The sequence below is a fragment of the Ictidomys tridecemlineatus genome, chromosome 2, assembly GCF_052094955.1.
Source record: "Ictidomys tridecemlineatus isolate mIctTri1 chromosome 2, mIctTri1.hap1, whole genome shotgun sequence".
Classification (NCBI taxonomy): Eukaryota; Metazoa; Chordata; class Mammalia; order Rodentia; family Sciuridae; genus Ictidomys; species Ictidomys tridecemlineatus.
In genome coordinates this window covers 213,407,722-213,435,488 of record NC_135478.1, presented here as the reverse complement: position 1 = coordinate 213,435,488, position 27,767 = coordinate 213,407,722, and the positions used below count along the sequence as shown (strand labels likewise).

At 38.8% G+C, this 27,767-nt stretch overlaps 1 protein-coding gene, 1 long non-coding RNA gene and 1 pseudogene across 12 annotated transcripts in view; 2 read left to right on the top strand and 1 right to left on the bottom strand.

Annotated features, from left to right (window-relative positions):
- Positions 1 to 4,615: 4,615 nt before the first annotated feature.
- LOC144375468 (uncharacterized) lies at positions 4,616 to 27,698 on the bottom strand. Of its 4 annotated transcripts, XR_013435428.1 has the most exons (5): positions 27,563 to 27,698; positions 26,565 to 26,673; positions 24,327 to 24,383; positions 23,048 to 23,151; positions 4,616 to 4,733 (listed from the first exon to the last, which is right to left on the bottom strand). It is a non-coding gene; the product is annotated as an uncharacterized LOC144375468 (long non-coding RNA). The 4 variants fall into 4 exon arrangements; XR_013435426.1 differs by having other exon boundaries at positions 23,048 to 26,673; XR_013435425.1 differs by lacking the exon at positions 4,616 to 4,733 and having other exon boundaries at positions 21,433 to 26,673.
- On the top strand, positions 14,092 to 15,223 carry LOC144375466 (integral membrane protein 2B pseudogene; annotated as a pseudogene).
- Cnot4 (CCR4-NOT transcription complex subunit 4) overlaps positions 27,627 to 27,767 on the top strand; it is a 153,457-nt gene continuing 153,316 nt past the window's right edge. For 7 of the 8 annotated variants that reach the window (XM_078040575.1, XM_005332400.3, XM_005332398.3 and 4 more), the window contains exon 1: positions 27,627 to 27,763. The gene's annotated coding sequence lies outside the window, so the exon portion shown is untranslated. The remainder of the gene's footprint in view (positions 27,764 to 27,767) is intronic. The other variant, XM_040291391.2, reaches the window with a different exon arrangement.

The window sequence follows — 27,767 nt, the reverse complement described above, 5'->3', positions numbered from 1 at the left end:
TGAAAGTGTTTTTTTTTAAGTAAAAACAGTATCATTTCAATTTGCATTTTTCATTGCTGGTGAAGTTTTGAACTTACTAAAATACAAACATTCCTCCTACTCTATATTTAAAAACATAAATAAAGCAAAATACATTAAAAGTAATAGGAAGGCTGGGGATGTGGCTCAAGCGGTAGCGTGCTCACCCGGCATGCGTGGGTCACTGGGTTCGATCCTCAGTACCACATACAAATAAAATAAAGATGTTGTGTCCACCAAAAACTAAAAAAAAAAAAAAAGTAATAGGATACAATAGTTGTCTAACATAAACTCATTATTATAAGGCCTCCACAAAAATGAACCAAAAATGGGATAAAGTCTAATACCGAGAAATAAAACTTGAAATCAAAACTGTGGACATTCAGTTGCAATATTTATATGCAATGTTGACTTCAGAATTACTGGTAGGAGAAAGAATCATCAGGTCATTATTTCAAGGGATCATGATTTAGGGAAAATATTCTATAAATTTTGCTTATTTCTTATGTGCTACAGAGTTAAGCTGTGACTAAGATTAAAGATAGGGGGGAAGAGAAGAAAACATATTTCAGACAGAAATACACCTCTTCCAAAGGTGCAAAAATACCCAGACATTTCCCTGGTAGTATTGTGCAATTGTTAGTATGTTGCATTTTTCCCATACAAATTGTATGACTCTAACCTGTAGTCAGTGCTGTTTTGCCCCTTCAAAATTCTCTTAACAATGGGTATTAGTATAAATTATTAATATTATATATATAGATTGTTTCTGTGTTTCACATGTACACCATGGACATTATCTTCATCATTAAACATTTTTTTTGGTATCCAGATCTCTATTTTTAACCCCCTTGAGAGTCTCCTTGAATAAATCACTTGATCAGAGTGTGTGAAAGGTGCTCTGAGCTCTGAATAGCTTCAATTGCATTATAGTTTATTCACATAAAATTTAATCCAACAAGCATTAATTGAGAATCCATCATGAAAAACTGATTTTAAAAAAGAAGTCCAGTAGTAACAGGTACATCAGCACATGGCCACAGTTCACCAGGATGCACAGGGTACATGACTGTACATAAAGTGCCCTGGAAAGAAGGGCAGATAAGATATAGGGAAGGAAACTCCTCTTCCCTCTTCATTTGAGTGGGTGGACAGAGGGATTTCTACAGGAAGAAAGGGCAGAGTAGAGCAATAAAATAGGGTGAAAAGGAAGAAAAGAACTTCAGTTTTCCCACACCTACAATACTACCCCTTCTGGCAATTTAAGCCCTAGTTAGACTTTCTAGATTGATCTGGAATTAAGGTAAATGGCCAAAATTTGGGGACAGGTGACTAAGGATTTACTGGGCAATATGAATGGCTCATAGAAATGGTTCATTACATAGAAAATTGAATCAGCTATTACAGTCAAATGCAAGTGGTCAAATTTCTAACTGAATGGAGTTTTACAGGTTAAAAAGTCCTCCTTCCTCCATGTATCATCTAATTTTTCCTCATAACAACTTAGTAAATGAGAAGCTATTATTTTCCCATTTTACAAACGAGAAAAGTGTAGAAAAGTCAAGTGGTGTGCCTAAGATTACCCAGAAAGTGGTACAGCTAGACATAAAACTGACTGCAAGTTCAGTATTCTTTCTAGAAGAGTCAAAATACATTATAAAGCATGCTGTTCTATGCATGATGCAATAACTCCATCTGCTAGAATTTACTTACACATTTCCAAAGAGGCATTCTTTAAGCCTCTTAAAATATATTAAAATATATATAAATATACAGACATGCACACACACACACATATAAATATATACATATGTCAAAGAGGCATCCCTCATTGTTGTTGTTGTTGTTGTTTTTGTAGCAGGGATTGAACCCAGGGGCACTCTACCACTGAGCCATATCCCCAGATCTTTCAATTCTTTATTTTGAGACAAGGTCTTGCTTAGGGCCTCACTAAATTGCTGAGGCTGGCCATGAACTTGTGATCCTCCTGCCTTAGCCTCCCAAGTTACTGGAATTACAGGTGTGTACGAACACACCCAGGTATATTTTCAATATTTCAACAGAAATTTCTGCTAGGACATTTTACACTTACTTGATTTCCTCTATAAAAGCTCATACCATGAGCCGGGCACAATGCTGCCCATCTGTAATCCCAGTGGTTCAGGAGGCTGAGGCAGGAGGATTGTGTTCAAAGCCAGTCTAAGCAAAAGCGAGGCACTAAGCAACTCAGTGAGACCCTGTCTCTCAATAAAATACACACACAAAAAAGGGCTGGGGATGTGGCTCAGGGGTCCAGTGCCCTGAGTTCAACCCCTGGTACCTCTCCCCCCAAAAAAACCTCATACCATTAATTTTAGAACTTTGCAGCGGTTGGGCACAGTGGCACATGCCTGTAATCCCAGTGGTTCGGGAGGCTGAGGCAGGAGGATCAAGAGTTCAAAGCCAGCCTCAGCAAAAGGCAAGGCACTAAGCAACTCAGTGAGACCTTATGGCTAAATAAAATACAAAATAGGGTTGGAGATGTGGTTCAGTGGTTGAGTACACCTGAGTTCAATCCTCGGTACCCCCACAATAAAAAGAATTTTGCAGGGGGCTGGGGATGTCGCTCAGTGTTATAATACTTGCCTAGCATGTGCAATATATGGTATGCCACTGATTCAAGAAAAAGATGTACAAAAAATATAATGCTTTAGGTACTAGGGGTGACATTCAGTAGTAGTAGTAGAGTGCTTGCCTAGCATGCATGTAGCCCTGGGTTCAGTCTCTAGCACCACCCCCTGCAAATTATAGTGCTCTAAAATTTTTACCTATCTTATGAAAGGAGAAATAAAAGAGGAAGTAGCTTTTCTAGCTGAAGGAGAGAGGTAGGCAAAATCAACTGCATCAATATGCAGAAATAACCTGAGAGCACCATATCATCTGCACCATTATTCTGAAAATTGCTATTCCTTAAGCCATTATGGTCAATTTGTTTTCCTAGTGGCCTCTTGATGGCTTCTGTTTTGGCTCAGGCTGGTTATTTTTCAGTGATCACCCCCACTGGAAAACTGATAAACATCACAATTGCAACTTGGCTGAGTGAAGTGCCACACATTTCTGTCTCACTTGCTCTGCTATTTATCAAGTGTCCATGAATGTTTCAGATGGAAATGACTGTCTAAATCTTTGGAAAGGAACTGAAGAACTGATTCCCATAGATGTGAGTCTAAAAGTATTAATTTCCAAACCTTCAGCATTATTTTGATGAAATCACTAAGATCCCAAGTACACTAGCAAAAGTATTTGAACAAAATTTTATATATATATATATACATATATATATATATACACACACACACACACACACACACATATATTTAAAATTATATATATTTTAACAGAAATTTCTGTTATGATCTTTTGTATGGTCTATCACTTATTTGATTTGTTCTACAAAAGCTCATACCATGAAAATAAGAACTCTGGAGAGGCTGAGGATATGGTTCAGTGGTAGAGCACTCACCTTAGCATGTGCAAGGTCCTGGATTCAATTCCCAGCACCACACTCACACAAAACAAAATAGACAATGAATAAAAGCAACAATAACAACAAAAAACTTTGTTTCTTAAAAATGATTTGACATTTGGCTGGCACAATGGTGTACACCTGTAATCCCAGCAACTTGGAAGACTGAGGCAGGAGGACCTCAAGTTTGAGACCAGTCTGAGCAACTTAAGGAGAATCTGTCTCAGAAAAACAAAAAGAAGGGGGTGGCAAGCTGAGGATGTGGCTCAGTCATAGAGTAACCCTGGCTTAATACTAGAAGAAAAACAGCATAGTTTGGAAGTAAATAGACCTGAATCTAGAAGGATTTTTTTTCTTTTTTCTTTCTTTCTTTCTTTTTTTTTTTAGAGAGAGAGAGAGAGAGAGAGAGAAATTTTTAATATTTATTTTTCAGTTTTCAGCGGACACAACATCTTTGTATGTGGTGCTGAGGATCGAACCTGGGCCGCATGCATGCCAGGCGAGCGTGCTACCGCTTGAGCCACATCCCCAGCCCCAAAGGATTTTTTTGTTTTTAAAATCTCAAGTAATTTCACTGTTTTTTTTTTTTTTAATATTTATTTTTTAGTTCTCGGCGGACACAACATCTTTGTTGGTATGTGGTACTGAGGATCGAACCCGGGCCGCACGCATGCCAGGCAAGCGCGCTACCGCTTGAGCCACATCCCCAGCCCCTTCACTGTTTTTTTAAGAACTTGAATTAAAAAAAAATCACACAGAATTATGCCCTCAATGGCACAGCAAGAAGTATCATTATCAGGTTTTTCTTTTCTTATATACTGTATTCTCATCAGAGGATCTGAAATCAGCCTGCAGCCAATGGGCCAATTCAATGTGTAGCATGGGCCCTGGAGTTCCACAGATGCTCAATACACACTTCTTAAATAAGTGAATGACACAGAGGGAAGATACCACTAGATCCAGCCTCTATATTCTAGAATGGCTCTTTACAAATACAGATCAGCAAGGCGTGAGAGGGAGGGAGGAGGGGGAAATGCTGGAGAGTGATACTGGCCAAATTATATTGTTATATTGTGAATACATAACAACAAATCCTATCAATATGTGCAACTTTAATGCACCAATAAAAAATGTGGGAAAAAAATACAGATCAAAGCTGGAGAGGATTACTTGCCCAACTTGTATGAAGTCCTGGGTTCCATCCCAAGCACTGCAAAGGAAAAAAAAAAAAAAGAAGAAGAAGAAGAAAAGAATGCAGATCAGTCTCTCCCGAGAAAATAAACCAAAGATCTTTTTTTCCCCAAAGTTTTTGTGACAATTAAACTGAGAGGAGAAATCAGAAAATATTTAAACTATGAACAAAACATTTTTTAAATGGAATAATTTTCAAGGTCTTTCAGAAGAATCATAAATTATTATAGTTTTTGTCTGTCTCTGGATTCCCCCTAGTGGAAATAATCCATTTATTTTGGTTCCATACTGAGTATGCAGTGAAAAGAATGTTTCCCGCCCACCGTTTCCCCTCAGCCAACAAATTCCTTCTTCAGAGGCAATCACTTTTTTTTTTTTTCCCCAATGCGGGGGACAAAATCCAGAGCTTTGTGCATGGTAGGCAAGTGCTCCATCACCGATCTACATAGCCAGTCCCAGAGGCAATCACCGTTTCTTGTTTCCTGTATATCCTTCTGGAGATAATCTTTGCATACATGAATTTTTTCACAAGTGATAATAAACCATACACACACTTATTTCCCCTCTTTTTTCACCTCTCAGGATGTATTGAGTATGACTGCATACCAGTATATAAGTCTGCATCATTATTTTAAATACAGAGAATTCTATTACATGAATATACCATAATTTCCTTAGCCAGTCTACTATCAACGGACATTATGTTTACTATTTAACCAATATTTTTACTATTATTATTATTATTATTTTAATATTTATTTTTTAGTTTTCAGTGGATACAACATTTTTATTTTATTTGTATGTGGTGCAAGGATCGAACCCAGCACCCCACGCATGCCAGGCGAGCGCGTTACCGCTTGAGCCACATCCCCAGCCGAATATTTTTACTGTTATAATCTTATGTTTTACTATTATAACTAATGCTGAAGGAAAATACACCTAAGCATACAGACCATAAATATTTTAGTGGGAAAATAACATTCTATAAACACTGAAAAAGAAGGCTCTTTAAAATCTTACTTGGGGTACTTATTTCCAAATTAAAAAAAAATACATGGTAAATTAGGAAAACAATAAAATAGAAATTAGAGGTTTGTACCATGCAAAAGAATACTAGATTCTGGGGAATGAATTACTTTCTTTAGGAGTAGGAAGGTTTAAGAATTAAGTGAAGTATTTGGATAGCAGAATGAGATGGTTGAAGAGAAATAACATTAGCTACATGTACAGATTTTTTCCAGAGTCAAAGCAACCCAAAACCTGGAAAGAGAAAGCTTGAGATGACTGAGGTTGGGAGAAGGGTCTCAGTAATGAAAACGCAGGTTCAAATAGGGTTGTGGTGAAACATAGCAAAGCAAAAGGTGGAGAACAATGGCAAGGGAGAAACAAAGGAACCAAAGGCAACTCACAGAGAAAAAAAATAATAGTAGTAGTATTCCAGAAAACTTCCACACAATAATGGGCCCAAATAGGTTATGTATGAAACTCATGTAAATATTTTTTTAATATTTATTTTTTAGTTATTGGCAGATACAACATCTTTGTTTGTATGTGGTGCTGAGGATTGAACCCAGGCTGCATGCATGCCAGGCGAGCGTGCTACCGCTTGAGCCACATTCCCAGCCCCTCATGTAAATCTTTTTGCAAATATGTTCTTGCATCTCAATCTGTGGTCAATCCTGATCCTTCCATTTCCTCAGCCAGAAAATTTGGAGCCGTATCAGCCCTGAGAAGCTGGGAGAAATAATCAGGTTGACACAGTGGCACATGCCCGTAGTGTCAGCTACTCAGGAAGCTAAAGAGGAAGGATCACTTGAATTCATGAGTTCAAGACCAACCTGGGAAACACAGCTAGATTCTGTCTTACTAAAAAAGAAAGAGGGTAATCAATCAATATTATCAAATTTCTGGATGGCTAGTGTAGAAGTACGACCTAGGCTCTGCAAGTAGATACTCTTTCTAGGACTTTCTAGGAGTAAGTGATTCAGGAGAAGGAGCTAGTCATATTTGATTTGTGATTGCATGTAACTCTAGATACAACAGTGTCATCTTTGCCATGCAGAACAATGATTAAGAATATGATGCTGTGGTACTGGTACCAAAACAGGCAGGTGGACCAATAGTACAGAATAGAGGACACAGAAACCAATCCACAAAATTACAACTATCTTATATTTGATAAAGGGGTTAAAAGCATGCAATGGAGGAAGGATAGCATCTTCAACAAATGGTGCTGGGAAAACTGGAAATCCATATGCAACAAAATGAAACTGAATCCCTTTCTCTCACCATGCACACAAGTTAACTCAAAATGGATCAAGGAGCTTGATATTAAAACAGAGACTCTGCGTCTGATAGAAGAAAAAGTAGGCTCTGATCTACATATTGTGGGGTCGGGCTCCAAATTCCTTAATAGGACACCCATAGCACAAGAGTTAAAAACAAGAATCAACATATGGGACTTACTCAAACTAAAAAGTTTTTTTCTCAGCAAGAGAAACAATAAGAGAGGTAAATAGGGAGCCTACATCCTGGAAACAAATCTTTATTCCTCACACAACAAGGATGTGGGGAAAAGAGTACACTTGTACTCTTTTCTGGCGAGGATGTGGGGAAAAGAGTACACTTGTACATTGCTGGTGGGACTACAAATTGGTGTGGCCAATTTGGAAAGCAGTATGTAGATTCATGGGAAAGCTGGGAATGGAACCACCATTTGACCCAGCTATTGCCCTTCTTAGACTATTCCCTGAAGACCTTAAAAGAGCGTACTATAGGGATACTGCTACATCGATGTTCATAGCAGCACAATTCACAATAGCTAGACTGTGGAACCAACTTAGAAGCCCTTCAATAGATGAATGGATTTTAAAAATGTGGCATTTATACACAATGGAGTATTACTCAGCACTAAAAAATGACAAAATCATGGAATTTGCAGGGAAATGGATGGCATTAGAGCAGATTATGCTAAGTGAAGCTAGCCAATCCCTAAAAAACAAATGCCAAATGTCTTCTTTGATATAAGGAGAGCAACTAAAAACAGAGCAGGGAGGAAGAGCATGAGAAAAAGATTAACACTAAACAGGGATGAGAGGTGGGAGGGAAAGGGAGAGAGAAGGGAAATTGAATGGAAATGGAAGGAGACCCTCATTGTTATACAAAATTACATATAAGAGGATGTGAGGGGAAAGGGAAAAAAACAAGGGAGAGAAATGAATTACAGTAGATGGGGTAGAGAGAGAAGATGGGAGGGGAGGGGAGGGGAGATAGTAGAGGATAGGAAAGGTAGCAGAACACATCAGACACTAGTATGGCAATATGTAAAAACGTGGATGTGTAACCGATGTGATTCTGTAATTTGTATACCGGGTAAAAATGGGAGTTCATAACCCACTTGAATCAAATGTATGAAATATGATATGTCAAGAGCTTTGTAATGTTTTGAACAACCAATTAAAAAAAAAAAAAAAAAAAAAAAGAACATGATGCTGGTGACATTTGCCCTGCTGGCAACCAGGCCTCCCCAGTTTGCAGTCTCCTGGTTCCTGTCTGTTTTCCAAGCCTGATTTTCCATTTTTCGGCCAAATTATGTGAGTTATCCAATATCCTTCTAACAAATTTACATTCTACTTATAATAACCAGGACCTATTGTTGTTTTTCATAATCAGGAACCCTTGACTAATACAGTGAACAGGAAGGCAAGCAAGTCTCTGAGAGAAGTAAACATAGCACAGAGATCCCTAGAACTGGGGTCTTAAGTGAGATAGCTTTTAACATTGGGTATTGAGTTGATCCCCTCATGAAAGAGCAGGAAAGTAAAAAATCAAAACAGAGGTAAAAAAGGGATGCTTTGGTCTCTGGGAATTAGATAATGCTCTTTCCTTCTGATATGGTTATCAGAGCTGTCAGAGGATAAATGTCTAAATTCTCTCTTCTCAAGCAAATAGAAAATGTTTGGGCATAAGAATGTGGTAGGACAGCTGGTCAAGAGGAAATGAAAGTATCCAGGCAAAGCTACCAAGTTCAAATACAGTTGTCCAAAGCAAGTTTGGTGAAGAGGTGGTAAAGAAACTCTAACTTGGAAATGGCAAAATAACATGAGCAGGCTAAGAAGTGACTAGCAGAGAAGGATTTGAGCCTTTGCACTTGAATCCAAAAGGAATTCATTTGCTTTGCTCACTGTCATGTCTCAGTGGCTCTGATACACTGTAGGTCTTCAATAAGTGTTGAATGAATGAAAAAATCATTATACATTGGATACCAACTATTAATTGGTACATGCCTTGTATCAAGGGTTCCCATGAAAATCGGATGCAGGGACACTTGGGTTTTGAATCCAAGACCTATCTTGACTCCCAATTTCATAGTCTTAATCAATTGAGCTATGTTGTCTCTTTCCTAGACACAGCAACAGAAATTGCTCAGGATTTTGCTGCCTGCCAAGCCATGCAAAAGAGCTCAGCACAAGTGCTATTGATTTTCAAGCTGCCCCCACTTGCCCCGATCATCACTGCCTTCCTTTCTGGGTATCATCATGGTAGACATGTTGGAATTTTCAAGGTGCCAAATCTCCTCTAAATTCTGAGAAATGCTTTATATGTCATGCTTTATGTGTGAATACAAAAGACATGATGCTAGCACACCAATGTCACACAGATTTAGGGAGATCACTCTCTCAGTATTGAGTCATAGCTCACGTTTCCTCTTTTCTCCACTACATACCCCTGCACTTGGGTGTCCATGTTACTCAGACTTGAGTTTCTGGAGGGGGCTGAGATTTTGAACACAAAAATGAGTAACAAGCTGATTCAGTATCATCCCCTGCTTTTTCCAGTGACTAAGGCTTTGTTACAGTCTTGTCTGTCAGTCCTCTCTAGAGAGTCATCTCTCTCAGGAGATTTTTTTAGGATCTTCTACAGGCAGATTTCTGGTAGCTATCCTTCCTTCTCCTAGAGATATTCAGACTTGTAAGAATCCCAGCAGTGGGAACAAATGAGATTCTCCCTGGGGTCCTTCTTGGGCACAGTAGCTTTGAGCATTTATAACAAATTCTTTCTAACTCTCATAAAAAAATCAACAAGATAAAAAATGTTAAATTAAGTTTCCATTTTATATGAAAAAATATATAAAGCAGAATGACAGTGATAGAGAAAGTGATACAGAAAGGTCAGTGGCTGCTGGAGGTGGGCAGTGGGGAGAGAGGAACACTGCAAACACACACAAGGAAGCTTTTAGAGTGAAGGAATCATTCTATATCTTGTCTGTCGTGAGGCTTATGTGATTATACACCTGATGACACATGACAGCTTAAAGTCCTTCAAGATCAGACTGGGAAGTAAGAACTTTGGTGGAAGTAGTTATTGTGGGAGATGATCCCAAGCATGAGTGAGGAAGTATGGAAAGTAAGACAAAAAGAGTACGTTAATGATCAGTTCAGAAGTGGGTAACTGGTGCTCAGTCCTGCTGAGGACCCTCCGAGATACTATGTGCAATAGGTCTCAGAATTGCCCACCAAGAAGACTAGAAGACAGGGGGTATTTTTTTTAATCAATCTTCAAGCCCTCTTGTGTGAAGGTCATCCCTGGTGACATTAAAATCATGCTTCCAGGTTACTGCAGCCTGCAGCCAAGCAGACATAGTGAAGACTCTTGACATAGTATGTTAGTCAGCTTTCCATTGCTATGACAAAATACCTGAGATAAGAAGAAAAAAAATTTTTTTTTTTTGGCTCATGGTATCAGAAGTTTCAGGCCATTTGGCCCTGTCACTTTGACTCTGGGGTGAAGCAGAACATCAGCATGGGGATTGTGTGGTGGAGCAAAGTTGCTAGGAAACAAAAGAGAAGAAGGGCTAGAGTCCCAATCCTCTTCAAGAGCATGTACCCAAAAACCTAACTTCTAGTACACCCCCACCTTCTAAAGGTTCTACCACTTCCCAATAAGGGCCATAGGCTGGTGACCAAGGCTTCAGCACATCGGCTTTTGGGACACATTAAGATCCAAACAATGATATATGGAAGCTGAGAAGTGTCCAAGTCAGTAGCAGCTGAAGTGAACTCCAGTGGGCTGACGGGAGATGGGGCAGAGCATCAGAGCCATCTATACATAACACACTGTTATCAGATAAGCTTCTGTGTTGTAAATAAGAAAGTTTAACTCCAACAGGCCTTAGCTCATACAATCAGAGGATCAAAAAGCCCAAGGACAGAACTAGGGACTCAACAATGTCATCAGGTCTCTCCATCTGTTAGTTCTGATCTCCTCTGTGTGAGCTCCCTGACAAGTTCTGTGTGGTAAAAAAAAAAAAAAAAAAAAAAAAAAAAAAAAAAAAAAAACATGTGAAATCTCTTGGGTCTATAGACACCAGATGCAGCATCTCTTTTTCACCACTCTTACATAAGTCCCTGGGGTTGCTCTGATTGGACTAACTTGGATTACTTATCTCTATACCAAGGAGTCAAAGGGACAGAAGGATGTGAATTAAAGAGACTTAGTCTTAGACCAACCCTGAACCATTATACTATCAGGGTGGCTCAGGAGCTTTGATTCTTTAATGGGCCATAGCCATGTGTCCCACCTCTAGTGATTCTATCACCTGCAACTCAGGAATATCAAAAGGGGAAATTATGTTTCCCTGAGAAATTATCAGAGTATCTTTCCAGAAAAAATCAGAATGAATGCTGGGCAAACAAAAACTATGTCTATTATAGTAGTATAATTTAAGTTTTAATATGCATATTATGTAAGTTGGAATCTTGTTAGAAAATATAGATTCTTGGAGCTGGGGTTGTGGCTCAAGTGGTAGAGTGCTCGCTTAGCACCTGTGAGGCACTGGGTTCGATCCTCAGCACCATATAAAAATAAAATAAAGATATTGTATCCACCTAAAACTAAAAAATAAATATTTAAAAAATATATAGATTCTAATGCAATGGGGATTGAGATTTTGTATGTTAACAAGCTCCTAGGTGATGCCAATGATACACCTAAAGTAGCAAGATGCTATACTCACAAGCTAAAAAACACATCATCCATTATTTCCCTCTTACTCTCATTCATGGTGGTTAGTTGTGTCTTCTGACTCAGTTCTCACCTCTCTCCTTCCTCTTCAACTCTTCCACTGAGACTTAGGATTTCACCTCTGTGGTCAACAAGTATCCTCAATATCTTGCCAGATCATTTTCTTTATTTACTACTCTTAACTAAACTATAAATGTACCCTAAGCATACCACAATACGGGAAATAGAAGGTGCTTATTTTTATATCCTGCATATTTCAGGGAACAGATTTCTATTGTTCTTTCCTTTTATAAACTTCAGAATTCATGTATTTTGGCTGTTATCCTCTCCCCCTACTCTTTAATATCAGCTACCATCCTGGCCACTCCTGCTCATCACCTTGCACCCTGTTTTTTTTTTTAAGATTTTTTCTTTTTTTAGATGTTGATGGAACTGATTATTAGGTCATGAAGATGGGTTCATGATCATAAGGAGTTTTGGTTCCTGATCATAAGGAGTTCAAAGTGCACTGGTGGCAGCAGTACCTTATAGTTCCATTGAGCCCTGGTAAGCTTATATCCTCCAGCAAGCAAATGGCCTTTGTGGGTACCAGAACCATTAACACTGCAGAGCCCAGCCTTCAACATGGGAACATAAAATCCCCAGTGGGAGTGGTGGCAAATTAGGCCACTTCTGCTTCACCCTTAATTTTTAAACCCATTTTCTCTTTCTCTTGGTGACACTGTGTCACATGGACTCTAGTTTAATGTATGTACTGCATCTAGAAGGACAACATCCTAAACATAGTGTATTTTCTCCAACCTGATGCTTAAGATGTGCCTTCAGTGCTTTCTGCAGTTGACTGTTTCTGAAGGGAGTGGTAGATTTTTAAAAGGCATGATAGGTACGATTATGAGGCAGCTATGCTCTCTGCAGCAGGTTCTTTTCAGAGGACATATGAGTGATGCTCCCCTATGGCTGACACATTATCCAAACTACTGAAAAGCAAAGATATCTTTTGACTCAAAAAACATCTTTCAAAAAATATGTCAATGTAGCTGGGCATAGTGGAGCATGCCTGTAATCCCAGAAGGCTGAGGAATCTGGAAGGCTGAGGCAGGAGGATTGCAAGTTCAAAACCAGCCTCAGCAATTTAGGGAGACTTAGTGAGCAACTTAGTGAGACCCTGTCTCAAAATAAAAAAATAAAAAGGAGCCGGGGATGTAGTTCAGTGATTAAGTGCCCCTGGGTTACATTCTTGGTATCAAAAAGATATGTATATATTTTTTCAATCTAACAAAAGCTGAGGGAATTACAGAGAACAATTGTATATTACAATAAATGTTTAAAGGAAGTTCTTCAAGTGGAAGTATGATAGAGATTAAATCTGTATGAACAAACGAGCTCAACAAATGGTAACATGAAAGTAATTTTTTTTAAGAGAGAGAGAATTTTTTATTATTTATTTTTTTTTAGTTTTCGGCGGACACAACATTTTTGTTTGAATGTGGTGCTGAGGATGGAACCCGGGCCGCACGCATGCCAGGCGAGCGCTACTGCTTGAGCCACATCCCCAGCCCATGAAAGTAACTTTTTAAAGAGATAATTGATGTCTGAAGCAAAAATAGTAAATGATATTGTGAAATATATTTTTTGGTCTTTGTCCAGTTTCTTGGTATATAATTCCTGAAATCTTGAGAATCTTCAAAGTGAAAATGCCTTTTTGTGTACTAATCAATTGACTGATGACTGGTAGCCTCTAACCAACTTCAGAATGGGAGCTGTTCACAGAAAGACCAATGGCAGGATTAGAAGGCTGGGGTTTTCAGTCTCACCCACCAGCCTCCAGGGAAGGGAGAGGAGCTGAAGGTTAACCTGATCTCCGAAGGCCAATGATTTAATGATTTAATCAACCATGCCTAACTAAAGAAATATCCATATATAAACCAAACAAGACAGGGTTCAGGGGCCTTCCAAGTAGGGAAACACACTAAGTTCCTGGAGGATGGTGTACCAGTAGAGACCATGGAAGCTTTGCACCCCTCCTGCCATACCTTACTCTATGTATCTCTTCATCAGTACTCTTTATAATATCCTTTAAAATAAACTGGTGAATGTCAATAAATGTTTCTCTGAGTTTTGTGAGTCACTCTAGTATTAATGGAACCCAAGGAGAGGTTTGTGGGTATCCTGATTAATACTGGGTTAGTGAGAAGCACAGGTAAGACAAACTGGGGCTTACATCTGTCGATCCTCAGCACCACATGAAAATAAATACAATAAAGATATTGTGTTCATTGGGGTAGAAATGGGAGTTCAAAACCCAATGGAGTCAAATGTATGAAAGATGATTTATCAAGAGCTCTGTAATGAGAGAGCGGAGCTAGTCGTCGCCTCAGCCGCTGCAAAGCCACCGGAGCTTCAACAGCCGCCACTGAGTCGCGCTCGGAGCCCGGCCGAGGAGGCTGCAGCTGCAGCCGGGATCCCGCAGCCCGCGCCTCCAGCCCATCGCCGCCCGCCTAGGGCGCTCCAGGCCGCACCATGGTGAAGGTGACGTTCAACTCGGCTCTGGCCCAGAAGGAGGCCAAGAAGGACGATCCCAAGAGCGGCGAGGAGGCGCTCATCATTCCCCCCGACGCCGTCGCGGTGGACTGCAAGGATCCAGATGATGTGGTACCAGTTGGCCAGAGAAGAGCTTGGTGTTGGTGCATGTGCTTTGGACTAGCATTTATGCTAGCAGGTGTCATTCTTGGAGGAGCTTATCTGTACAAATATTTTGCACTTCAACCAGATGACGTGTACTACTGTGGAATAAAGTACATCAAAGATGATGTCATCTTAAATGAGCCTTCTGCAGATGCCCCAGCTGCTCGCTACCAGACAATTGAAGAAAATATTAAAATCTTTGAAGAAGATGCGGTTGAATTCATCAGCGTGCCTGTCCCAGAATTTGCAGATAGTGATCCTGCTAACATTGTTCATGACTTAAACAAGAAACTCACTGCGTATTTAGATCTTAACCTGGATAAATGCTATGTGATCCCTCTGAACACTTCCATTGTTATGCCGCCCAGAAACCTGTTGGAGTTACTTATTAACATCAAGGCTGGAACCTATCTGCCACAGTCATACCTGATTCATGAGCACATGGTTATTACTGATCGCATTGAAAACATCGATCACTTGGGTTTCTTTATTTATCGACTGTGTCATGACAAGGAAACTTACAAACTGCAACGCAGAGAAACTATTAAAGGTATTCAGAAACGGGAAGCCAGTGATTGTGTCACAATTCGGCATTTTGAAAACAAATTTGCCGTGGAAACTTTAATTTGTTCTTGAACAGTCAAGAAAAACATGAAGAAAAATTTAATACCACAGCATAACCCCATCCTTTGTATTTTGTGCAGTGATTATTTTTTAAATCTACTTTCATGTAAGTAGCAAACAGGGCTTCACTATCTTTTCATCTCATTAATTCAATTAAAACCATTACCTTTAAAAACATCTTTTCTTCTTTCTAAGTGTGGTGTCTTTTATATTCGAATTAGTAATTGTATGAAGTCATGGATAATACTGCACTTCACCACCAATCTTAGTGTTAGGATGAATTAAAATTTTTAATCATTTATCTGGGTTTTTATGTTTTAATTATGCATTTTCAAGAGGAGGGGTTATCTAAAGAATAATCATATATGTGCATACATTAAAATGGACCACAGTGACTTATTTGTAGTTGTTAGTTCCCTGCTGCCTAGTTTGTTAGAGCATTTGAGCACACATTTTAATTTTCCTTTAATTAAAATGTACAGTATTTTCAGTGTTGCATTCAACTATTTAGAGTATGATTTCCACCTTGATGTTTTAATATCCTAGGCATATGCTGTAATAATATTTTAGAAAATGTTTGGAGTTTAAGAAATAACTTGTGTTACTAATTTGTATAACCCATATCTGTGCAATGGAATATAAATATCACAAAGTTGTTTGACTAAAAAAAAAAAAAAAAAAAAAAAAAAAAAAAAAAAAAGAGCTCTGTAATGTTTGGAACAATCAATAAAAAAAAAAAGAAAAAAAAAGATATTGTGTCCAACTACAACTAAAAAATAAATATTAAAAAAATAGAAGTTAAAAAAAAGATTTACATCTGATATGGGAGGCAGTCTTGTGGGACTGAGCCCTAAAACTTGAATCTGATACTATGTGCATGTTTTAGGAACTGAATTAGAGGACATCTAGCTGATGTCCCCTGATGAAGGACTATTTGGTGTGTGAAACCTGCACACATTGGAAGTTACAGAAATATTTTGTGTTGTGAGAGTATAGGAGAAACTAAGTTTGTTATTCTTATAATCTCAGAGTAGTAATGTATTGGGGATTCATAACTTATATAAAACAAAATATATGACAAAGAATGGCAAAGAGGAATTTGAAATATGTTGTTATAAGGTTTTTTTTTGGTGCTTGTAAAAATTCTGGAGATTGAATCCAAGGCCCTGGGCAAAGTCAGCAGGTGTTCTTCCACTGAGCTATACCTCTAATGCAAGATGCTTTTGCTGTCTGTGAAGTGCTACAAAACTATGCCCTACAGCCCCCCGCCCCCTTTTTTTTTTGGTGCTGGGGATCGAACCCAGGGCCTTGTGCTTGCAAGGCAAGCACTCTACCAACTTAGCTATATCCCCAGCCCCTGTATTTTTTTTTTTCAATTTAGACACAGGATCACACTGAGTTGCTTAGGGCCTTGCTTAGTTGCTGAAGTTGGCTTTGAACTCATAATCCTCCTGCCTCAGCCTCCCAAACTGCTGTGATTACAGGCATGTGCCATTGCACCTGGCTAAAATGTAGATTTTAAAAAAGTTTTTCAAACATTTTTGTATTGGTACATTATAATTGTATATACTGATGGGAGTTGTTACATATATGTAAATACACACATTTTTTTATTTTTTTAAAGGTAGATATATTAAAGATGTAAAACCTAAGGGTTAAGCTGAGCTCAGTGATAGAGTGCTTACCTAATTACCTAACAGCATGTGCAAGACTTAATTTTGAACCCCAGCACTAAAAAAATAAAAAAGAATAAACCAATAGTGGAAATGAAATGGAATAAAGTATATCTAATACAAAAGAAAGCAGCAAAAAAGGGCAAAAAAATAAAGATAGAACAAACAGAAAACTAGCAATACAATAGATGAAAATCCAACCACATATGGGGCTGGGGATGTGGCTCAAGCAGAAGCATTTGTGCGGCTGGGGTTTGATCCTCAGCACCACATACAAACAAAAGATACTGTGTCTGCCGAAAACTAAAAAATAAACATTAAAAAAATTCTCTCTCTCTTTAAAAAAAATTAAAAAAAAAAATCCAGCCACATCAATAGTTATATCAGGGTGCGGTGGTGCACACCTGTAATCCTAGTGGCTTCAGAAACAGGAGATTCCTGAGTTCAAAGAAAGCCTCAGCAACTTAGCAAGGCCCTAAGCAAATCAGCGAGATCCTGTCTGTAAATAAATATAAAAAAGGGCTGGAGATGTGGTTCAGTGGTTGAGCACCCCTGGGTTCAATCCCTGGTACCAAAATAAATAAATAAACAGTTTTAACAGCCAAATTAAAACGTGGTGATCATCAGACTGAATTGAAAAGCAAGACTCAACAATGCTATCTAGTAGGAGCCCCAAAACGAACACACATGAATTTCTTTTTCTTTTAACTTTTTGGGGAATCACTAGTCATCTTAAATCAATGAACCTAAGTATTTTATCACTTCTGGGAAACTCCCAACTGTTATCTCCAAATATATCTTCCTCAATTGCAGTTTATCTCTTCTCCTTTGGGGATGTTAATTACATGGAGTCATCTCATAGCATTCTATATATCTGTTGCTCTCTGATTCATATTTTCCTTCAATAGAGACACCTTCAGTGTGTCTCTGTGAGTTTTACTGTGGATGAATCTTTCATCACAGAGTTCACTTTTCTTTTCAACAATACCTAATCTTCTGTGAAACCCACATATGGAATTCTTCATTTTGGTGATTATTAGTTTTTAAATTTCTAGTTGGATCTTTTCCAAGTCTGCAATGTCACTTTGAATAGTTTCTAGTTCCTTGTACAAATTTTTTTTTTCTATTCAAAAAGAGGAAATGTAATTGTTTTATAACCTCTTCTGATCATTTTAAATGTCTCTGAATTTTGTTTTCTGCTGTCTGTTTTTGTTTTTTTGGTTTTCATTTGCATTGCCTTAATTTCATGTGTATTGCATATTTAATTGGACTTAACTAATTAATTTTTGTGGTAATGGGAATGGATTGCAGGAGGGGCTTTACCAATGAATTACATTCTCAGCTCCCCCCACTTTTTTTTTGAGACATGCTCTTGCTAAGTTGTCCAGGCTCAGAAAGGAGGGAGGGGGAAGGGAGGGAGGGAAGAAGGAGGGAGGGAAGGGAGAAGAGAGGAATGGGAGAAGGGGAAAGGGAGGGAGGGGAAGGAGGGAAGAGAGGAGGGAGGGAAGGAGGGAGGGAGGGGAAGGAGGAAGGGAGGAAGGGGGAGAGAGGAAAAGAAGGGCAGAGAAAGGAGGAGGGAGGTGTCGGAAAAAAAAAAGAAAAAAAAAAAAAAGAAAGAAAAAAAAAGAAGAAAAAAAATAAGTTGTCCAGGCTGGCCTGGAACTTGTGATCCTTCTGCTTTAGTCTCCTGAGTAGCTAGGATTACAGTCTTTGGCACAGTGCCTGGTGCAGTGACAGGGTCTCACTGAATTGTTTTGCACCTTGATTTTTGCTGAGGCTGGCTTTGAACTTGCAATCCTCCTGTCTCAGCCTCGGGAGCCTCTGGAATTACATGCGTGTGCCACTGTGCCCGGCTAATTTTTTTAGTTGTTGATGGACCTTTATTTTATTTATTTATATGCAGTGCTGAGAACCCAGTGCCTTACACGTGCTAGGCAAATGCTGTACCACTGAGCCACAACCCCAGACCCAAGGATTTTTTTTTTTTTACTTGACTTTATTTTATTGGTACCAGGGAGTGAACCCAGAGGGGCTTAACCACTGAGCCACATCCCCAGCCTTTTTTTTCCCACAATATCTTTATTCTATTTATTTATTTATTAGTTGTAGTTGGTTGGACACAATACCTTTATTTTTATTTATTTATTTTTATGTGGTGTTAAGGATTGAACCCAGGGCCTCACATGTGCTAGGCAAGCACTCTACTGCTGAACCAAAGCCCCAGCCCATCCTCAGCTTTTTTTTTATATTTTATTTAGAAACAGGGTCTCTCTGAGTTGGTTAGAGCCTTGCTAAATTTCTGAGGCTGGCCTTGAACTCAAGATCCTCCTTTCTCAGCCTTCCAAGCCTCTGGGATTATAGGTTTGCACCACCACACCTGGAAGGCCATTTTATTTAAAAAATTACTTTTAGGTACAGTTTAAAAGCTAGGATAACATAGGCTTCCTCCATTATTTTTTTTATTTCTTTCTACCAAGTAATTGATGGTGCTATTAGTCCAGAGAAAGGCTAGATCACCTAGTTGATCTATTGGAATTGGGACCTTAACCCTATTTTCTTAAGTAGGGCATTTCAGGGTACCAACAAAGGGCAGAAAGTCTCCACCATTGGATATAATGTCTGTTCTTTTAGACTGAGGTGTCCAAGAAGCTACTCCATTCTTTAGCTACTTCCTTCAGATTAGCAAATGACCCTTGGTTAAAAGAAGTAGTCCTTCAGCATATATATAAGAATGGAAGCTGGGTGAGGTGGTGCATGCCTGTAATCCCAGCAGCTCAGAAGGCTGAGGCAAGAGGATCACGAGTTCAAAGCCAGCCTCAGCAATGGCGAGGCACTAAGCAACTCAATGAGACCCTGGCTCTAAATAAAATACAAAATGGGATTGGGGATATGGAAAGCAGTATGGAGATGCACCACATAAAAATAAATAAAATAAAGGTATTGTGTGCAACTACAACTAAAAAAAATAAATAAGTAAAATAGAATAAAGGTATTGTGAAAAAAAAAGTTGGGGATGTGGCTCAGTGACAAAGTGCCCCTGATTTCAATCCCCGGTACCAAAAATAAATAAATAAATAAATAAAGATGGAGAATCTTTGCTTTTGGCCGGCAGAACCCTTTACCTTTAGCCACTGGCCCAAGGTAGCCATATGGCTCAGATGCCTTTTTTGAGAGATTAAATGCCCCGTGGACAAAAATTACTTCAATTTACCTCTTTAAGTTCCAACTCTTTTTCAGTTCAAAGCCTATTATATTTTTATGTATTTGATGCTTTTCAATAAATGCTTCTAGTATTCATTCAACTTCTTTGTAGTTGTCTTCAGTGAAAGGTCAAAGGGACTTATATTTAATGAGCCTCCAAGAACCAGAAAGTGGAATGAAAAAGACAAATCTGGATGGTCCTAGATACCCAATCCTTTCTCTCTTTTGTTGTTGTGATAATCATTCAGCAAATATTCACTACTTTCCCCAAACTTTCCAGCTCTTTTCCTGCTAAGACTACTGAAGTGCTACCAAATGTGGTGCAAGGAGAAGTTTGACATGTGCTTGCATATCAGGGCTTGCCCTCCTGTATCTAAGCCATGTGAACAACTTTGCTCAGGAAGAGACCACCCCTGAACACACATGAAAGCAATCCTGAACCTAACACACCATGAGAAGCCAATCCAGCTAGATTTGCAGTTTGCAGCAGAGCCACCCGGATGAGCCTGGTTCACATCCACTGATCCCCAGTTGCCCAGAGGTTGCATGAGAAAGGACAAATGGCTGTTGTTATAAGCCACTACATCCTTTCCCTTCCTTCCTTTCATAGGAAGGATGGAACTCTGAGGTGCTCTACTACCAAGGTACATTCCCGAGCCCCTTTTACTTTGAGACAGACTTGAAGTTGCCCAAGTTCATCTTGAACTCATGATTCTCCTGCCTCAGTTTCTGGAGTTGCCAGGATTACAGGCGTGCACCACCAGGCCAGGCAGTTATCTTGGAAGCACTTTTGTTATTTATACAAGTAGCCTAACAAGATACTCCCTCAACAGAAAAAGGGGCTTTCAATAGAACCTGAGCTCCAGAAGCTTCTCCTTTCTAACAAGGTCATTTTTTTCAGTCAGGAAGTTCTTATTTTTATATAATTGCCTAGATGCTCCCTATTTCCAGTCTCTATATGAAGTTAAAACAGTGCAGGATGGCTTTGGGGACATAACTCAGTGGTAAAGCACCTTCCTAGCATGTACCAGGCCCTGGGTTCAATCTCTAGCAACACTGAAAAAGAATCACAAAGAATAGACCTATAAACTGGCATTCTCCCTCTGGGAATGGGGACACACCTGGTTTACTTATGTCAGGCTTAAGCATGTGTTATCTATTAGATAATAAAGAATAGTATCTTTTTACATTTCTGCCAGCAATTTATTTTTCTCCACTAAATCATTACATTTACACTATGCAGAACCAGTGGTGTATGCCTCTGAGTCCCTTGCACAATTAGAAAGTCTGGTCAGATTCATCTTCTATGCTATTACTGGAGGCCAGAAATCTCAATGACTGTTAAAAACCTATAAACAAAACTTAAGAAATTTTACTGTTTGTGGGGTTGGAGATTGAACCCAACCAAGGCCTTGTACATGCTAGGCAAATATTCTGCCATTGTCCTGTACTCACCCATCCCAACACTTGCAATTTTTTATACTGTTTTGTATCATCACTGATATGTGGGAATCCTACTAATTTTTATTTTATTTTTATTTTAATATGACAGTGGAATGCATTATAATTCTTATTACATACATAGAGCATAATTTTTCAAATCTTTGGTTGTATACAAAGTATATTGACACCAATTTGTGTCTTCATACATGTACTTTGGATAATAATGATCATCACATTCCAACATCGTTAATAACCCCACCCTTCCCCTCTAGCCCCTCTGTCCTATCTAGAGTTCATCTATTCCTCCCATGCTCCTACTCCCTATCCCATCATAAATCAGCCTCCTTATATCAAAGAAAACATGTGGCATTTGGTTATTTGGGATTGGCTAACTTCACTTAGCATTATCTTCTCTAACTCTACCCATTTACCTGCAAATGCCATGATTTTATTCTCTTTTATTGCTGAGTAATATTCCATTGTGTATATATGCCACATTTTTTTTTTATCCATTCATCTATTGAAGAGCATTTAGGTTGGTTCCTCAGTTTAGTTATTGTGAATTGTGCTGCTATAAACATTCATGTGGCTGTGTCTCTATAGTATGCTGTGTTTAAGTTCTTTGGGTATAGACCGAGGAGAGGGACAGCTGGGTCAAATGGTGGTTCCATTTCCAATTTTCCAAGAAATCTCCATACTGCTTTCCATATTGGCTGCACCAATTTGCAGTCCCATCAGCAATGTATGAGTGTACCTTTCTCCTCACATCCTTGCCAACGCTTATTGTTGTTTGTCTTCATAATAGCTGCCATTCTGACTGGAGTGAGATGAAATCTTAGAGTGGTTTTGATTTACATTTCTCTAATTGCTAGCAATGATGAACATTTTTTCATATATTTGTTGACTGATTGTATATCCTCTTCTGAGAAGTGTTTGTTCAGGTCCTTGGCCCATTTATTGATTCGGTCCTACTAATTTTTGCATGTTGAGATTATATCTGTGCCACCATGCCTGAGGTTATATGAACATGCCTGATGTTATATGAAGCAACTCGGGAGGCTGAGACAGGAGGCTTGTGAATTCAAATCTAGCCTCAGCAACAGTGAGGCGCTAAGCAACTCAGTGAGATCCTGTCTCTAAATAAAATACAAAATAGGGTTGTGGATGTGGCTCAGTGGTTGAGTTCCCTGATACCAAAAAAAAAAAAAAAAAAAAATCAAGCCATTAAACTATGGCCTGAAAGCCAGCTATCTGTTTTGGTTAAGATTTTATTAGAACCAGGACTGGATTAGGGAGGAAAGTGTAAATTCAAGGCTAGATTTTTTTTTTTAAGTACTGGATATTTAACTCAGATTAAACAAAGCTACAATCTCAGAGTCCTTTTGATTTTTAAATTTTGAGACACAGTCTTACTACTTTGCCAAGGCTGGCCTCAAATTTGCAATCCTTCTGCCTCAGCCTCCTGAGTTACTAGGATTACAGGCCTGCACCACCATGGTTATCTTCATGTATTACTGTTTTGTTCATTTCAAATTTTGCATAAATTTTGTTTTTTTAAAATGTTTACCACAATATTGTTTTCTGTGATTACTGAGTTTTTTGATGCTTCCTTATATTTTATGTCCAAAGTAAATGCATCACTTGCCTCACCCTACTTGTTGTCTTGCCCTGGTCCAAGTCATACCTTATCTCCAAGCTGTACTTCTGCAGTAGTTTCCTAACTAGTTTGTCCACTTCTAACTCTGCTAACCATCTCAGATCCATTGTCCACGTGGCAGCCACAGTGATCTTTGGAAAGAAAAGGTAAAGTCATGTCACTCTTTTGCTTTACTGTTCAATTGTCTCTCATTCTACTTGGAATAAAATCCAGGTTTCCCATAAAGTCCTGCATAATATGAATCTCATCTTTTTCCTTAATCCCATTCCTACCACTCTGCCTTGCACTAACTTTATTGGTTAACTTTCCATTCCTGGAACATGGTAAACATATTCCCACATTAGGGTCTTGGTACAGGTCATTCTTTATTTTTTAATTTTTAAGTTATCAGCAGACACAATATCTTTGTTTGTATGTGGTGCTGAGGATCGAACCCAGGCCGCAGGCATGCCAGGCGAGCGTGCTACCGCTTGAGCCATATCCCCAGCCTCAGGTCATTCTTTAAATGTTTAATCTCTTCTAATCCTTTCAATCTGAGATTCAGTTATCTCTCTGAGAGGCTTTCCAATATAAAGTAGTCTCCTCCTGATATTTCTTTTCCCTTTTAATATTTTGACAACATATAAGTATTTTGCTTATTATTTTGTTTGTTGTCTGTGTTTTCAAACCCTAAATCTTTGAGAGAGCCTAAGGCTTTGCATACTATCATATATCCAGTATTCAAGACTTCAATATTCACTAAATGATTAAAACTAAAAAATGATAAATAATAATAAAACCCAAAATTAACAGGCCTTTGGGGAAAAAGACCCACAAAAATAAAGTGGCATTAGTGTTTATTAATATTAAAGCAGTCTGACAATAATAAGAGACATAAAAGTGATTATTTCTTTTGTCCAATATCACAAGAATATAACTTAAAAAATGTTATTTAAAATATATATTAGTAATTTAAAAAGGTTAAAAAAATGGGAAACTACCCACAACGATAATTGCCTTGTAAACCTCCCTGGTTCTCATTTTCTGTTTCCAACCTAGGTTATCCCATATGTCCTTTCTATGGCAGAATCCAAGAAGGTAAGCATTATCACTGGGGAAAACAAAAACCAAGTTGGGCAAAATACTACTGTCATAATATTCTTTCTTTATTTTTGGTGACTCAGGGCCTAGGACATGCTAAACACACACTCTACCACTGAGCTATACTCCCAACCACTTACCAGGATTTCTAAATTTACCAGTCTCAAGTGGGAAATCATTATTTCCCTAAACACCTGCTGTTTTTCTGCAGAAGTTGTTCTCTTACCTTCTCCAGATGCTACTGCAACACTCACCATTCTCCTTTTACCAAAGAAGTCACCATCTATTAGGGCATTTAAGCCAGAAAATCTGAGTCATTCATAACCAGTTTATCACCAAGTCCTATTATTTTGGTCTCAGACATATGTCATGAATCCATCACCTTTTTTCTACCTTCACTGTCACCACAATAAAAGCTACAATATGTCATTCCATTTTCTTTTTAGAACTTTGGGTTGAATACAGGGGCCTTTTACCACTGAGCTATTTCCTAGCCCTTTTTATTTTAGATTTTGAGAGAGGTCTCACTAAGTTACTGAAGCAGGCCTTGAACTTGTGAGCCTCTTAACTCAGTCTCCCAAGTTGCTGATACAGTAGTATTCCATTATAGGCATGTACTACCTTGTTCGGCTTAGTTTTTCCATTTTCATTCTTGCCATTCTCTGATCCATTCTCCACACAGCAGAGTGATCTGTTTTTTTTTTTTTTTTAAAGGATAAAATGGATTTATACACATAAATTCCCTCTACCCCTCTACCCCTTTTTAATTATAATCCTTCTACCTCTTTTTAATTATAATCCTCCTAGTAACTGACAACACATTAAATATTTGATGTGTATGAATCCTTCCACTATTTTCTCTGTTATTATATAGAAATGTATTCATGTGGTTTTGATAATTGTTATATGGATAAGTCTATATGAAATTATGCACATACACATTAAAACATAAAATATGTAAGAAATTGAGGCACTGGTCTGAGACGATAGTAACTCTTACTGATTAGTTGGTGACCTAAGAACTGTAACTTCTCTAATGTCAGTCTCCAACAATGAATGATTTTCAAGATAGGAATGGCAATGCCCCCTAGTGTTGGATACTCTGGGAGGTACTGTTGACCTTTAGAATACAGAAACCAAGTAGCTAGGATTCTTGCAAAATTTGGTCCTGTTCCTCAGGAAGGAAACTATTTTGTGTCTCACATGACTATTAAATGTTCCCCGATAGGTGAAAAATAGTTCGTAATTATCTGTACCTAAAATATATAACTTAATTTACATATGAACACAAAGTTGTTTTTGTTTTTAATTTTAACAGAAAATATTTTAGGAATGCAACTATAGTACAGTGAGGACAGATTAGTGTTATTCCACAAAGGCAGCCAAAACATCATACTGTGTCAAGTTAATAATATAGCTTTCACATTCATGGGGACTTTATTAATAAATGCTAGCACATGATAAATTCATTATATTTTCTAGAATAGTCATGCTTGACACTTATGTTAAAACATAACTTTATTATAAATTCTTTTCTTTGTACTTCAAAGAGTACAATTTTGATTTAAAACAAAATAATAAATGTAAATAGTTTATATTACCTATGAATTTCACTTCAGGCTCATCAAGGGGACATTATGAAAATATTTACTTAAAAAAAGAGGTATTAGTCAGGCATGGTGGGGCACACCTGTAATTCCAGGGACTTGGGAACATAAGGCAGGAGGATCACATATTCAAGGCCAGCCTCAGCAACTTAGTAAGACCTTGTCTTAAAAAAAGGGGGGGAGGCTGATGTAGCTCAGAGATAAAGAGCCCCTGGATTCAATCTCTGATACTAATTTATTAAATAATAATAAAATAAAATAGAGGTATCAGTTATCAGCAGATTAGGCGATGCTTAAGATCCCTTCCAGTTCTTATGTTAAACAATTCTTATTGGTTGAATCTTTAATAATGGAAATATTCTTTTTTTTTCTTTTTACTATTTTGTTTAGCCACTATAAACTAGTTATATGTATATACATATGTATGTATATATAAGCACATCAAAAAATACAGGTCACCTGTACTGAACATTTAGGCATTTAGTTACCTAAAGGTGAATCCAAATGATTTCCCAAGTTTCCTTGCCAGATGACCATTTCATGGCTCTATAATTTCAAAATTATGGTAAAATGCATATTATTCCTATATTTTCACCAGATATCTCTAGATTTGATGAAGAAGCTGAAACACAGAAAACTTTTTTTTTTAAGAACAAAATGAGAGCTTCTTATTATGAGATTAGATTCATGGATTTAAAATTGCAACCTCTCCATATTCCTCTCTTCCCGGTTTAAATTTTTTTCCTTAGAATATGCAATTTTAATAGTGTAATTTTAAAATCGATTGCCTCCCCTCCTCTCTCCCTAACCACAACACACACTAGAATATGGACAGGGAATTTTGTGATTTTGCTTACCGCTGTACTGGCAACGTAGTGCTGGGCACCCAGGAGGAGGTAAATGAGTATGGGTGAACACACGCAATAAGTAAAACCGACTGCTTCGAGCGCCACTTTCACCAGAATTCTAGGAGGCAACCGAAAGGGACCAATAAATTGACTAATTTTTGTGATTGAGGATTCCTGGGTACTGCATTCTTGTGCTCTTTGGGATGTGTTGAAGCGTGCGGAGTTTATGAATCTGACACACACGGCTGTGCAGGCAGGACTCCGAATTAATAATAATTTGCATCAGAGCCTGCAACTGTTATCAAATTCACATAACCAGAAACTCATGTTACTTTAAGTGCATGGGTCTTCCGTCCTCTTCGGCAATGTGCACACGACAATTTAGGGTATTTCTTCACGGGAGGTTTTACGGTTAAGAATGGGATCAAGATTGATGGTTCCAGAAAGCGCAAACTGGTTAACCGAGAAACGAATTAACGCTCACTTTTCTCAGTAAGATGCCAAGCCAGAATCAGACTCTCGCTCTAGATCAAATCCCGCGCTCTTCTTACCCCCAAACTGCCTCCATCTCCACCCCGCCCCCTTTAGATACCTATCTGTGGTGGGCGGGGCAGAGTCGTTCTCGGCTCCCCCAAATTGGTTATGTCTGCCCCGAGTTTTGGTTTCTCACATTTCAGCAAACACTGAGGAAACAAAAATACTACCGAAAACCACCGACCAAATGTCACTGAAGCCGCACACGCGGGAGAGAAGAAAGCAAAACACGAAGAAAGGCGCTGGTCCCGCAGCCACGTGAGGTGGGCGATTCCAGCTGCCCTCTCAAGTGAGGACTTCAACTCCCGGCTTGCCCCTGGGCGGTTATTCTCCCAGGACTACAACTCCCAGGGTGCTGCGGGCGCGGCCGCCGCAACCTCCCACTCGGCCGCCCGCCGCTGGTCCCGCCCCTCCCCCGCCCCTCCCGGTCGGATCGGCGTGCGCCTGCGCAACGGAGGCCGGAGGAGTCTTACCCTAATGTAAGATGGTGGCCCGTCTGGCTGTGGAACCCACCGAAAGCTGAGAGTCTCTCTCTCAGCCGTAAAGGTCGGACTCGCTGAAGCAATCAGGCTCGGTTCTGAAGAGTTTTTCCCCCGACACTCGTTCAGTGGTCTCTTGTGAGGACGCGGCAGCGCGTGGAGTCGGCTAAGGGAAAAGCGAGGCAAGGCAGGCGGGTGA